Raw genomic sequence first — 12,806 nt, 5'->3', positions numbered from 1 at the left:
CCCAACAAGTGCAGGGCCACGGGAACACAGAACAGGGACCTCACCTGGGGCCGCAGCCAGAGAGGCTTCTGCGAGCAGGAGGCAGGCCCCTTGGGCGACGTGGTGAGGGAGCTGCAGAGAGGCCCGAGCAGCGAGGGCTGGGAAAGGCAAGCTCAGCGTATGTGAAGACACTGAAAGAGAGGAACGGCTGGAGGACGGGGGGCCACTCGAGTGGGCACAGCGGGCCGTGCGAGGCCACCCGGACCACTGTGAGGTGCCTGGTCCTCACCCTGAGGGCCAAGAGATGCCACGGAAGGCCGGCAGGAGACAGGGCGAGATAGGCTCAGGGCCACGGCTTACAAGGGGGCCAGTCAGGAGGCACTGAGGAAGTTCAGGCCTGGACCGGGGCCATGATGCTGGGGGTTGTGGGGGGTCTGGACATGCGTAGGAGGCCGTGGGTAAGAGCAACCACTCCCCTCAAACAGAGCTCACCATGGACTGTGCCTGCTCTGAGAATTTCGCCTGGAATAATGCATTTAATCCTCCTAATAAGCCTGTATAGTGAGTGTTATTTTTTATCACCATTTTACAAAATGAAGAAACTGAGGCACAGAGATGTTAGGTGAATGGCTCACGTTCACACAGCCAGTAAGTGGCCAAGGCTGGGCTTGAACTCAGGCAGGCTGGTGCTAGAGGCCACGCACTTATCCACCACGCCATCTGTATGTGTTTCTTATGGCTGCTGTAACTAAGGACCATAAACTTAGTGGCTTAAAGCAACATATATTTACTCTCTTACAGTTCTGAAAGTCAGAAGTCCTAAAATCAAGGTGTCAGCAGGGCTGTGTTCCTTCCAGAGGCTCAAGGGGAGAATTGTTTCCTTGCCTTTTCCAGCTTCTACGGGCTGCCTGCATTCCTTGGCTTGTGACCTCTTCCTCCATCTTTAAAGCCAACAGTGTAGCATCTTCAACTCTCTCTCTGACCTCTGCTTCCATCCTCTCATGTTCTCTCTGACTCTGACCTCCTGCCTCTCTCTTATAAGGACCCCTATGATTACATTGGGCCCACCTGGATAATCCAGGCTCATCTCCCCATCTTATTTTCCTTATCACTTTTGCCAAGTGAGGTACCATATTCATAGGTTCTGGGGATTAGGATGTGCACGTTTGGGAGGCCATTATTCCCTCCCCCACCAACAGGACTGGTGGATTCAAGGGCACAATGAAGGAGGATGAGCCAAGTTTCTGGCCTTGGTGACTGGCCAGATGGAGATGCCATCTGAAGAGATAGGAGTATGAGATCTGGGGGAGGGCACAAGCCAAGTGTTGGACGTGTTGAGTTTGACCTGCCTGGAGAACCTGAGGATGAGGGCGGCCAGTGACGCCAGCCAGGAGCTCCGAGGAGGGGACTGGCCCAGAGGGTCATGAGCATAGAGTCCATCTACAGGCAGTGCACCCTCACAGTTAAGCTTTCACTCTCAACTGTGAGGGGCTGTGTCTGTGTGACCCTGGGCAAGTCACTGTTATTGGGCCTCAGTTTCCTCATCTTTAAGATGGAGTCATGGACTTCTGCTCTCAACCAACGACGGAATCACAGGGCTGGATGTACCCTCCTCCCCGAAACAACTGAGAAATCTGACAAAACATGTGACTTGATGGTTCCTGGGACCTTGGAAATCAAGTAGTGCAGGACAGAGACCCTGGGGGGATGGAAAATGGGGTCATGAAAGCTCCAGTCCTCCAGGTTAGTTGGAATATTAAACGCGGTAATTTAAAGCTCATAGTAAGCCCTCAATAAATGCTGGCTGTCATTCTTCCTGAAGCCAGCCGGGAGGTGGATGAGATGGCCTGGGAGAACGTGTGCAGTGGGGAGAGAGGATGCCCTGAGACTCAGCCTGTGGACTCCAAGACACAGGGGAGCCAGCAAGGGGACAGAAAGAAGCAGGAGTGCAGGCATCTCCGGGTCCAGAGAGGTGAGTGTTCCAAGGGGAAGCTGGTGTCAACCATGCTGAATGCTGCAGAAAGGTCAAGTCAGCTGAAAGCCGGAAGGACCCCTTCAGTTTGGACATGCGGGTATGCACAGTGTGCTTACATGGCTGGCAACTGTCACTAATGGATGCCCAGGTTGGCTCACACTCCTTGACCCCGCCTCCCAGGACACACAAAAGACATGGGCCTGTGCAGGCGACCCTTGGTCACTTGCTTCTGTCTTCTTGTGTTTTAAATCATGTCCTGCTCGGCTGTAGCCCTCATGACATGCCTGTGCAGTGGGGATGCCCCAGGTGGGGTACCCAGTTTACAGATTAAGGAGAAGAACTGGACAGGAGCAAGGAGCTTGTGGGCCAGAGTAGTTCTAACACAAAGTTAGCCCCGAATTCTAGTTATCTGGGCTTGCAGACAAAACTTCTGTCAGTTCAGGGGTAGGGGGGCGTGAAGAATGTGTTGACCCAGCAGTTTCCTGTTAAGATTCGAACCTGAAACATTTGAACAAGGCTGAAAGAAGGTACAGACAATGGTTCACTGCAGCACTGTTTATAACACGAGAAACCTGACTACTGAAGCAGCCCACATCCAGAGTAGAGCGTTCAATGAGATGATGCGACCGACACCACACAGCTGTGACGTGGGGGGTCCACACTGATGGGCACGGATGGCTGTGCAGGTTCATCAAATGGAAAAGGAGGTGAGAGAGATGGGCGTGTAGGATTATCTCGTTTCTGTAAAAGATGCACGTATTTCCATGGAAAAAAAGTCTGGAAATCTACATACCAAATGATAACCTTGGTATTTAGGGTAGCTGGGATTTGGGATATTCTTTTAAAAATCTGTATGTTCAAATTTTTCATCATTTTAATATGAACAAGTGACAATGGTTTTCAGGTACATTTTCAAAGTAATATAAAAAGAATAACAGTTTCAATTATTTGAGGTCTGTTTTAAGATCAAGCTCTGGTTGACAGCGACCCCATGTCTTCTTGGATTCCACACACGCCACCTTTTGGGGGATGCCCAGAGGGGACAGGACAGGACTGCGGAGGTGACCCTCTAACTGGCCGCTCTGCCAGGCCCAGTCGGTGGGTGTCAGCAGCAGCACGCAGGTCAAGGGCAGTAGGCTGGGCAGCAGGGCAGCAGAGGCACAAGACGACCAGCTTAGACGGAGCACAAGCCCACGACCCTACTTTTGTCAACATGCCTTCTATCCAGGTGAACTGAACCACCAAAACCGGCACACAGAGCACCAGGGACCCGGGGGGAGACTGCTCGGAGTCTTGCTGCGGCTGGACGGCAGCCTGCCTGGGGTCTCCCCCTCCCGACGCCCTGGGGCCTCAAGCCACAGTTCAATAGGAGGCACTGATGTCTGTGGCCAGAAGAGAGGAAGATTAATTTCCGTCTGCTGAGCAGAGGGAGGAGGCAGGCTGGCACTGTGGCCTGGGCCGGAGCATGCAGCATCAGGGCTCAAGAGCCCACCTTTGCCGACGTCTGCCAACTCCCCTGGGAGATGGGACACAGACCACTCCGTCCATAAGGCAGGTGTTAGGGGCTCAGGGAGGACTGGGCAGGGTGTTAGCCAGGCACACAGACGTCAGGAGCCGACAGCCGCCCCTAGACAGGACTGCACCTAAGGAAAGCTGGAGGGCAGGGGCGTCCTGGCGGCTTTGCTGGAAACCTGACCCTCAGTTGGAACTTGGTATGACAGGTGCTACAAAGCAGATATCTGGGATGTCACAGCAAAGTGTCACTTGAGCTGGAATGGAGGAGCAGAGAGAGGCCACACTTGTGAAGACGGTTTTCCGAAGGTCAAGATGGAGAGTACCTAATGCTGACACTCGGCTGAGCGCGTTCCCGTCCGGACCCTGCAGTGCAGAGTCCAAGGTCTAAGGCCTGGCCCGAAGTCCTGCTGAGGCCAGCTCTGCCCTCAGGGATAGAGGGGCGAACAGTGTTGTGACTTCTGGATGTAGCCTGGGGCTCCATCCACCCTCCTCTGAATCAGGTCTTCGTTTCTGTGACTGTGGATATGAGGTGACGAGCAACGTTGCTGGTGGCGGAGGTGGAGTGGTGACCCCGCTGACCACTGAGCTGTGAATACTGAGGCCCAGGGGAGCAGAATGTAACCAAGGAGAAGCCCTGAGAGGCAGCCGGGCTGCTGCTCCCCCTGGCAGGTATCACAGCAAAAAGGGGCTCTCCGTGAAGAGCTTGTGATTAGAACCGCGCGAGCGCGAGGCCTCGCACAGGGCTCCCCGTCACCAGCCTTCCGCCAAGACTCGGGAGGGCTGCGCTGACTGGAGGCACCACCACACCTTTGTGAACCACGCCTAGAACACACGGGACAGGAAAAGTCCGGTTTGAGGTCGATTCAATGCAACACCAGGGCGTCTGCGCCCCTCCCCTTCCAGCTCCACAGTGCTGGAAGGGGCTTCCTGGGCCCCGGGAATGGGGCCTGTTTCCTGCTAGCTGAGATCCACGTTGCTGATACTGCTTTGATTTTTAATGGCTTAATTTTAAATGATTCTGGGCCTTAAGGGATCAGTGAAGCCTTGGCAGGAATAAGAGAAATCAGGCAGGGACAAACACGGGGAAGGAGAGGGGCTCCGGCTGCTTTCAGATGGAAATCATTGGGAACCAGCCCCTGAACAGACATTCCCCGTCTCCATAATCACCTGTGGACATCTCTGCCCTCACTTCAAAGCCAAGCCCAGCCCTGTGCACTGCGGAGCCGTGCCACCGGCCTGTTACGGGAAAGGCTGCTGCCTGTGATCAGGTAGATTCCCACAGTGTTCTTTTCAGATGACTCTGCAATGGACACGTGCTGGGGTTCAGCCCAGGCAAGTGGGCACACCCCCATCTGGGGGAGCTGGCCAACAGTGAGAGGATGCTTATGGCTCTGTCCTCGGAGCCACTGACCCGACAGAATGGATCACTCCAGCAATCCCTTTGGGCCTAATGTTCAAAAACAGCCCACAAGCATTTAACAGGAGTCAAGTATGTGCGGGGTCAGCTGGCTGGGTCACCAGTTGGAGATGATGCCTTCATCAAATGGAACTTACCATGGGGCAAGCAAACAGAGGGAAAGCAGGCCAAGGAGCCCATCAATGCTGTTCCCTGGTGCCACTCGCCTACTGCCCTTCAAGGACATGCAGGGGTCAGGGGGCCAGAGCCCCGGCAGGCTATGCACTCCCGTGAACTGGGGCAAGCTGCTCGCCTTCCAGGCCTCCTTTTCCTCCCCGTAAAAGACAGAGCCACTGCCTGAGACCGCACAGGTGAGCGGCTCACACACCCCGGAGCCAACAGTCGGTAAAAACTCGGCTATCATTTCTTACTGTGACCTGCATGCCTCTTCGTATGATCCCAGCCTCCGCTGGTTGAAGCCCAGCGTCAGTTTCCGGCTGCGGTGCTGCAGTCACGAACCCCTGATCTAAATTGTCCGGTTGTTACCAGACGCTGGAGACCCTGCCGCTGCATTTTCACGGGGCCCCTGAGCCAGAGCTGGGAAGCGGGCCATTTTATTTTCCTGTTGGCATTAATAAGAAAGGAAAAAGGCGGTCTGTGGGGTGGCAGGCCGTACAGGGAATCCAAGTCGCTTTCCTTGACACAGTGGCACAGACCAAGACCCTGAGAAGCAACGTCTTCTCGTTTTAATTTTTAATCTGAGTCCAGAAAACAGTGTCATCACCCCAAGGACCAGGGACATGAGCATGTTTTATTCATCACACGCCACCACTCTGAAACACAGTGTAAATCAGACTCGCAGGAAGGTGCTTCCAAAAGAAAACTTCAGAATAAAACATGTACGGCTGATTCTTCTGCTTGGCTCCAAAAGGAACAGCAAACAGCTTGCAGGGCCAGAGGGCCCAGGGGTGCCCCCCTGCTCCCTGGCCCGGGGGAATCTGGGCTGGTGAGGCCGGGCATGGCTGGGGGACAGGGGCCTGGGCTGGCTGAGCTCATGCTGGCAGCTCGAGGCCAGAGGCCAAGGAGCCTGAACAAGATGGTCTGTCCCCGAAGAAGGAGCGGGCTGTGCCTTGTGCCCACATAACCTCCACAGTTCTCTCCGTAACCCCTCAGGAAAGCTGGCTAGTCGCCTGAGATGGAGGCTGCAAGGGACCTAACTTCACCTTGAATGCTGCCCACTGCCCACCCTCCTCCTGCAGGAGCCCCATCCAACACAAGAGTCTGACTGTCCAACATCTGAGCTGCTGGCTGCAGGGCTGTGCAAACAGGCCCTCGCTTAGTCTCCATGGTCTGCTCAGGCGTGACAGACGCGCCTGTAGGTCAAAGCTGGCTGTCCCCTGCTTTTGTGAATAACGTTTTACTGGCATCCAGCCACACTCACCCATTTACTGTTGTCCCTGGCTGCTGGCAGAACTGAGGAGCTGTGACAGAGACCACATGGCCCACAAGTCTAAAAGATTTACTCTCTGGCTCTTTACTGAAAAAAGTTTGCCAACTCCTGCTCTAGGTGTAAGGAGAGGATGAACCTCCAGCTTCTGCCCTCATCCTACCGGGCCGAGAGTTGAGACCAAAAAGCCACAGCTGGGGGCCGGCCCCGTGACTTGGCGGTTAAGTGCGTGCTCTGCTACTGGCGGCCTGGGTTCGGATCCCGGGCGCGCACCGATGCCCTGCTTGTCCGGCCATGCTGAGGCCGCGTCCCACATACAGCAACTAGAGGGATGTACAACTATGACATACAACTATCTACTGGGGCTTTGGGGAGAAAAAGGGAAAAAAAGGAGGATTGGCAATAGATGTTAGCTCAGGGCTGGTCTTCCTCAGCAAAAAAAAAGAGGAGGATTGGCATGGATGTTAGCTCAGGGCTGATCTTCCTCAAAAAAAAAAAAAAAAAAAAAATGAAAGCCACAGCCGTGCCAAAAGCGTAACAAGGCATCCTCAAGACATTATTCAAGTGATGTGCAAAAAAAAGCGTGGTGGCATGTGGGAGAGCAGCAACCACAAAATAGCTCCAGTTTAGGGAATGAAAGTGTCAACACAGCAACGAGGAAAGGGGGATCTGTAAAGGGGTCACAGGACCTATTCCGTGCGGATCTGGACCAACACTTAGCCCTGGAGACTTTCCTCACCAAGAAGAGCTGCAGGCGGGTCTCCAGCCACTGCTTCCTCTAGCTTTTCCCCTTTACAAGAGCCAGTTTGCTTGGGGGTCTTTAGCCATAGGAAGGTGCCAGTAGCTACTGTGGACCCCCCTCTCTGTGTGAGTCCATAAGACCAAAGGCATCTTCACCTGGCTTTGCACAAAATGTACAATATTCATATCCCAACGACCTGTGTGTTCAAACAGATGGGGCCTCCTATACAGAGAGGCTGAGGAGGGATGGGCTTCCAAAACTCCTTCTGTTCAACTCTAACTCAGTGTGTCCACCCATCCATCCACACGTCTGAGAGCACCCCACACCAGGCACTGAGGGTACAAGAGGGGCAAGCAGACCTTCTGTCTTAGCAAAGCTCACAGGCAGTCCTGTTGACAGCCAATGCCAGACATTATGAGAGCCACGGCTACTCTGGCTGTGCAAGCTCACGGGAGGGGAAGGAGGGCAAGTCAGGAGGCTGCTGAAGGCCCCCACCCCACACAGATGATGCCGGGGCTGGGGAAGAGGCGGCCCAGAGCTCAGCGTGGAGAGGGCACAGGCAGGACGTTCTCTGGGAAGGGGCTGGGCTGGGGCAGGGGAGGAGAGGAGGGCTGAGGTAGCTAGGAGATCCAGGGTGAGGTGGGGACGGTTCTGAACTTCCTTACTCTCCTCCTGTCCAAGAACAATGTGCCTTTGCACCAGACTTTTGAGAAGATGTGGAAGACCCCGGAGGAACCCGACTTGAGTGATCCTTGGTGCCCATTCTTGCCTCATTTCCTCGTTTCCTCCTCTGACCTGCCATGGCCTTTCCCTGTGCTGATCCACGGTGCTTCCTACTTTCTACCCTTGATGACACAGGCCTCTGGTCTCTTCTCCTGCTAGGCCGGGTGGGGCCTTGGAGGCTGGGGTCCTTGTCTTTGCCATGGGCTACTCCTTTAACAAAGAGCAAGGGAACCAGCAGCTCACCTGCATTCCTGGGCCGGCACACGCCGGCCCAGAGCTCCTGGGCACTCACCAGGTGCCAAGGGGAGGCCAGGGGCCTTCCCTGACGTGTCCCTCCCTCATCTGCCAGCACACAGGCCTGAGGCACAGGCAGGAAACTGTGGATATCGCAGCAAAAGAAACGTAGTCGGCACCTGACCCCGTGGACGGAACAGCCTGGCAGCTGATGAAAACAGAGCCAAGCCACGGGCAGTCCCAGTGTTCTCTGTCCCCACCTTAAAGGCACGGCTGGTTAAGTCATGGACGTGCAGCAATTCCCAGACTTGCTGAAGAAAGCTCTTCTCGCCCAACGTCCTCAGGATGGGAATTTATTCATCACATGTTCACTTGGTTCTTTTTTTTTGGCTTCTTGTAAGGCATGGAATTAAGTTTGTAACTTTCTGAAAATACTAAACATAAGTGCCGGTTCTCTGGAGCCTGTGCTCTGCAGGTGAGTGCTCCAGCCAGGAGGCTACAAGGCTGGGTCTCCCACACCTCCTCCTGCCGGGGCGTCCATCCTGTGGGAGACAGGAGGAGAGACAACACCGCGCCCTCCTGTGACAGGTGGGGACGCATTTTAAAGATGCCCCAGAAGCTTCCAAGCAGAGTCCTTCTAATTTACTTCTCAGACACAGGGAAGACACTTGAGAAATGTTCTCTTTTGATGTTTTCCCTTCTGGGTTTCAAACAGTTCCTCTTCCACTGATTTTGAAGGGCATTTGCCTAACCTCGAGGGTTTCTGTGTGCTTATCTGAAGTTGATTTGTAAGCCATCAGGCTCTCTGAAGCTGAGAAACAGGCGAGGTCTGGTGAGAGAGCCAGTTCTCGGCTGCACGGGGTCGGCCTGCGTGCAATCCTGGCCACGTCACAGGCAGCGCCCAGAGCCTGCTGGAGGGCCCTTCCCAAAGGTGGTGCTCCGTCCCACAGAACCAGTGTGCGCCACATGGGCAGTCCAAGATCAACTAGCATAGAAATCCGGGCTTCAACTTTTAAAGGTGTCAGCCCTTCCTGTACAGTCGCTATCTTCAGATAGCAGCTCTCCCTCTTCAAGTTTCCCAGCCTCTGTGTTAATGTGTTAACAATTTACAAACAAATACCGAGACTCCAGGGGGGAACGGCGTCATGGGGGCCATTCACCAGCATCGGGTTGTCCTCCTCATGGGCACTCACTGGACTTCACTCCCCACCCCCTGCAAGGAGAGCAGGACTGTAGGATTTGCTTCGGCCGCTGAAACATGAGCAGAGGTCAGCGGGTCACCTCCACGCGAAGCCTTTAAGGGCCACTGCAGTCACTGCCACATTTCCCACCCCCGCCACAGTGACTGGAGGCATTCTAGACCAGGGGTCAGCAATTGTTTTCTGTACAGGGCCAGAAAATAAATGGTTCAGGCTTTGCAGGTCATGTGATCTGTTACAACTGTGCAACTACAGACAATGTACAGATGAGCGGGCGTGGCTGTGTCCAATAAAGCTGTTATTTACAGAAACCGGTAGCGGGCCAGGCTCGGCTGTGGGTGTCTGCTGGTGTCCCTGGCGAGGGCACTGTGGAGAAGCCCCCGATTGCTTGAGAGGCACAGGCAACATGGGGGAAAGCAAGCCTCCAAGGGTCTGGGCTGCTTGCTACCAGGGTGTAAGCCGGCTCTGCTGACTGATGCGGGCCCCCAGAGCCGCACGCACCCTGCAGCCTCCTCAGTGATGACTAGGACCTTGCTTGGTTTCTTATTCGGTTTATGAGAGAACTGTTCTACAATGTAGAGAATCAGTTCCTGATTTGATCCAATGACCTTTACAAGCAAGTAACTGGATTTTTAAAAGTGGAGTCCGCCTGAACGGCCTCATTACCTCTCCTTTGCTCTGATAATCCTCCGTCTCCAGCAGAAAGGCAACCCAGGAGTGCTGCTCCTTTATTCACCAGGAGTGGAGCTGCCCCTCTGACCTCTCCAAATGGCAGGGAGAAGTAATTCATAAGGGTGCAAATGTGAGCAGGGTGGGCCACCTGAGGCTCAGCCCGACCACACACCCCTGGGAACCCTCAGCTGGTCACCTTGCAGCTGTACCCCCTCTGCAGCCACTGATGAGGACCTGGAGCCCAGGGGGAGCCAGGTAATGGTGGGGAAGGCCACATGGCACTTCTGGCACCTTGTTGTTTGATGTGCAAGACCATTCAGTCCGCAACGTGGCTGACTCGGATCCCATGGTCCTCCAAGAAGAAAGCGAATGAGTGTGAACCCTCCTGTGGGCCAGGTGCCAGGATACAATGAATGACACCCAGTTCCTGCCTTCAAGGGCTTCTAAGTCCAGGGGTGGGGGGGAACAGCCATATATACATATGACAAAGGCAATACGGTCCATGATAGACTATGGAAAAAGTCCCGCAGGCACAGAGACAAGGGAGGAATTAACTTGGTTTGTGGAAAGGTGATCTGGAGCTCTGGAAAGCTGTAGAGGGGAAGTGAAAATTTCAGATGGCTACGAAGGGTGAGCAGGAATTTTCTACCTCGGGATGTGTCTGGTGTTGTGTGGTGGGTGGGATGAGAAGGGAAGAGGGCGAGTGGGAAGCAGGAACAGCTTGGGCAAACGAATCAGTTGCCGCAGGCTTGTGAGGCATGAGGCAGCTGGAGCCAGACCAGTGTGGGGCCCACAGGCAGTGGGTCTGTGCAGATGGTGCGGGAGTGGACAGCAACTGTGGGGGAGGCTGGGAAGACAACCTGGGGCCAAGTGTGAAGGGCTCTGCAGGCCCAGCTAAGGAGTTAGAGTTTATTGGGGAATCTCCAGACGCATTTGTGGAAAGATCAACCTTATTACAGAGGGATCAAGGGGACCCCAGAAGCAGAGAGGTAGGAATCAGGTGATACAGTCTCAGTGAGGGCTGAGGGGAGCCTGAACCAAGCCAGGGTTCGTGCCACGCAGAGGAGGGACTCCAGTTTTCCTGACACGCCAGCACACGCTGCTCCACATGCCCCAGCTCCCTTACAGTTAAGTTGGGGCTGGGTGACTAGTTCTGGCGAATGAACTGAGAGAAGCGGTGATGAGCATCATTTCTAGGCTGAGGCAGTTAAGTGTCCAAGCACCTCTCTATCTCCCCTTCCTGTTGGAGGCCATGTGCTGTAGATGGCAGAGCCACAGGAGGAAGCAGGCTGGACACCAAGTCCAGCCTGAGCACGCCACTCAGGAGAGCCACCTGACCCGTTGCTTAAGCACATGACCCACGTTCACCGTGTTAAAGCAACTGGGGTCTGGCATTGTTTGTCACAGCTAATGACCTGCCTCATCCTGACTAATACATGGGAGAAAAGTTTTGGAATTAGAGCTGAGACCCTGGTTGGATGGCATAGGTGACAGGGAGAGTAGGGTTTGGAAGATGTAGGGTCTTCACTACGGGAATCTGTGCTAAGATGGAATAAAGAAGGGGAAACAGGTTTGAGGAAAGAGGAGAACAATTATTCTTTTCTGGTATCTACTGAAATTGAGGCCCCTCTCCAGGTGAAGCCATCAGGTGGTAGGAAAAAGAACCTACAGGTCAGAAAAGGTCCTGCAGGGCAGTTCAGACACTTTGGGGGTCAGCTGTTGGCTAGATGAGAGCCCCATGGGAGAGCGTGCACAAGATGGAAAAGGGACGCCAGGGGAGCATGGAGGTTCACGTGAGATTACACAGAGAGGGTCCACGGAGGGGCAGGAAGAGTGCTCAGAACTGCACGAGAAGGGTCCTAGAGGCAAAGGCAGGAGAGGCTCTCGAAGGGGGTCTTGTCCCCAGTGTCCAAGGCTGCTGGGGGTCGAGGGGGAGGACGATGGAGCAAGGACACTGGGCCCAGGACTGTGACCTTGGCCAGCTGGGGTTTGGCAGCAGGGGTGGGGGAAGAGGTCGGCTTGCAGAGTGGAGCATCCAACGTGAGAAAGTAGAGCACGTTAGAGGCAGAGAGAAGAACGAGCCGGGCCTCCAGCAGCAGCTGTGCTGGGAGAAGACCGCGCCGGTGGGAGAGGGGTCAACCCCCTTTTCCCTTCCTCGCCACGGCCAGCAGCCTGGCACCGCATCTCCAAGTCCCTCACAGTGCCCACGGCACCCTCCATGAGGGGCAGCAACGCCAGGGACGCCGCGCGGCCACCTTCCCTCAAGCCCCCTGCTTACCACACCTTCTTCCCTGCACCTGTGGCTCCCAGAAGACATCACTGGGGCCCTGAGTCTGGAGCCTCTAGCATCTTCTCGTATGGTTACTTGGTGTGCAGAAACCTGCATAAGACCCAAGCTGCTGTCCCACGGGATATCGGAAGGGAGAAAGGAGCACTCTCCAGAATCTCCCACTGCCCCCACCACGCCCCCCACAGGCAGACAAGCTCCAGACTGGCGAGGACAGGAAATTCGTGCTTTTCAAGTTCAGGCCCCGCAGTCCAAGCCTTCTTCCCTGCCTCTGTTGGAGTCCCTCCTCCCGCCTGGGCCTCAGCTGCCCTTACACACCCGCACGTTTCCTCCTTTCCTCTCACCACCACGCGCTCCTCCTTTCAGGGCCCACAGCGGCACAGCTGCAGCCTCCAGCCTTGTTTGTAAAGGGCCGGGGAGGCAGTATTTCAGGTTCAGTGTTGCTTCTTCCTCTTCCTCTCCTAGCCACCCTTCTTCCCCACCCCCCACCTTTTTTAAACAACCTTTAAAAAATATAAAAGTCATTCTTAATGCAAGAGCTGTACAAAAACTGTTTGTACAGTTTGCGACCCAGGCCCAGCACACAGTCCCAGCAGAATCACCTAGAGGGCGCTGGAGAGCTCCGAGGAGAGGACAG

The 12,806-nt window shown here is 54.8% G+C and overlaps 1 protein-coding gene across 3 annotated transcripts in view; it reads right to left on the bottom strand.

Annotated features, from left to right (window-relative positions):
• Window positions 1-12,806, bottom strand: part of SH3RF3 (SH3 domain containing ring finger 3) — a 384,655-nt gene that overhangs the window by 96,056 nt on the left and 275,793 nt on the right. The window lies entirely within an intron of this gene.

This window comes from Ceratotherium simum, chromosome 40, assembly GCF_057802395.1.
Source record: "Ceratotherium simum simum isolate JZ-2026a chromosome 40, ASM5780239v1, whole genome shotgun sequence".
NCBI lineage: Eukaryota > Metazoa > Chordata > Mammalia > Perissodactyla > Rhinocerotidae > Ceratotherium > Ceratotherium simum.
Note: the sequence above shows the minus strand (reverse complement) of the source record. Positions and strands in the feature narration are given on the sequence as shown.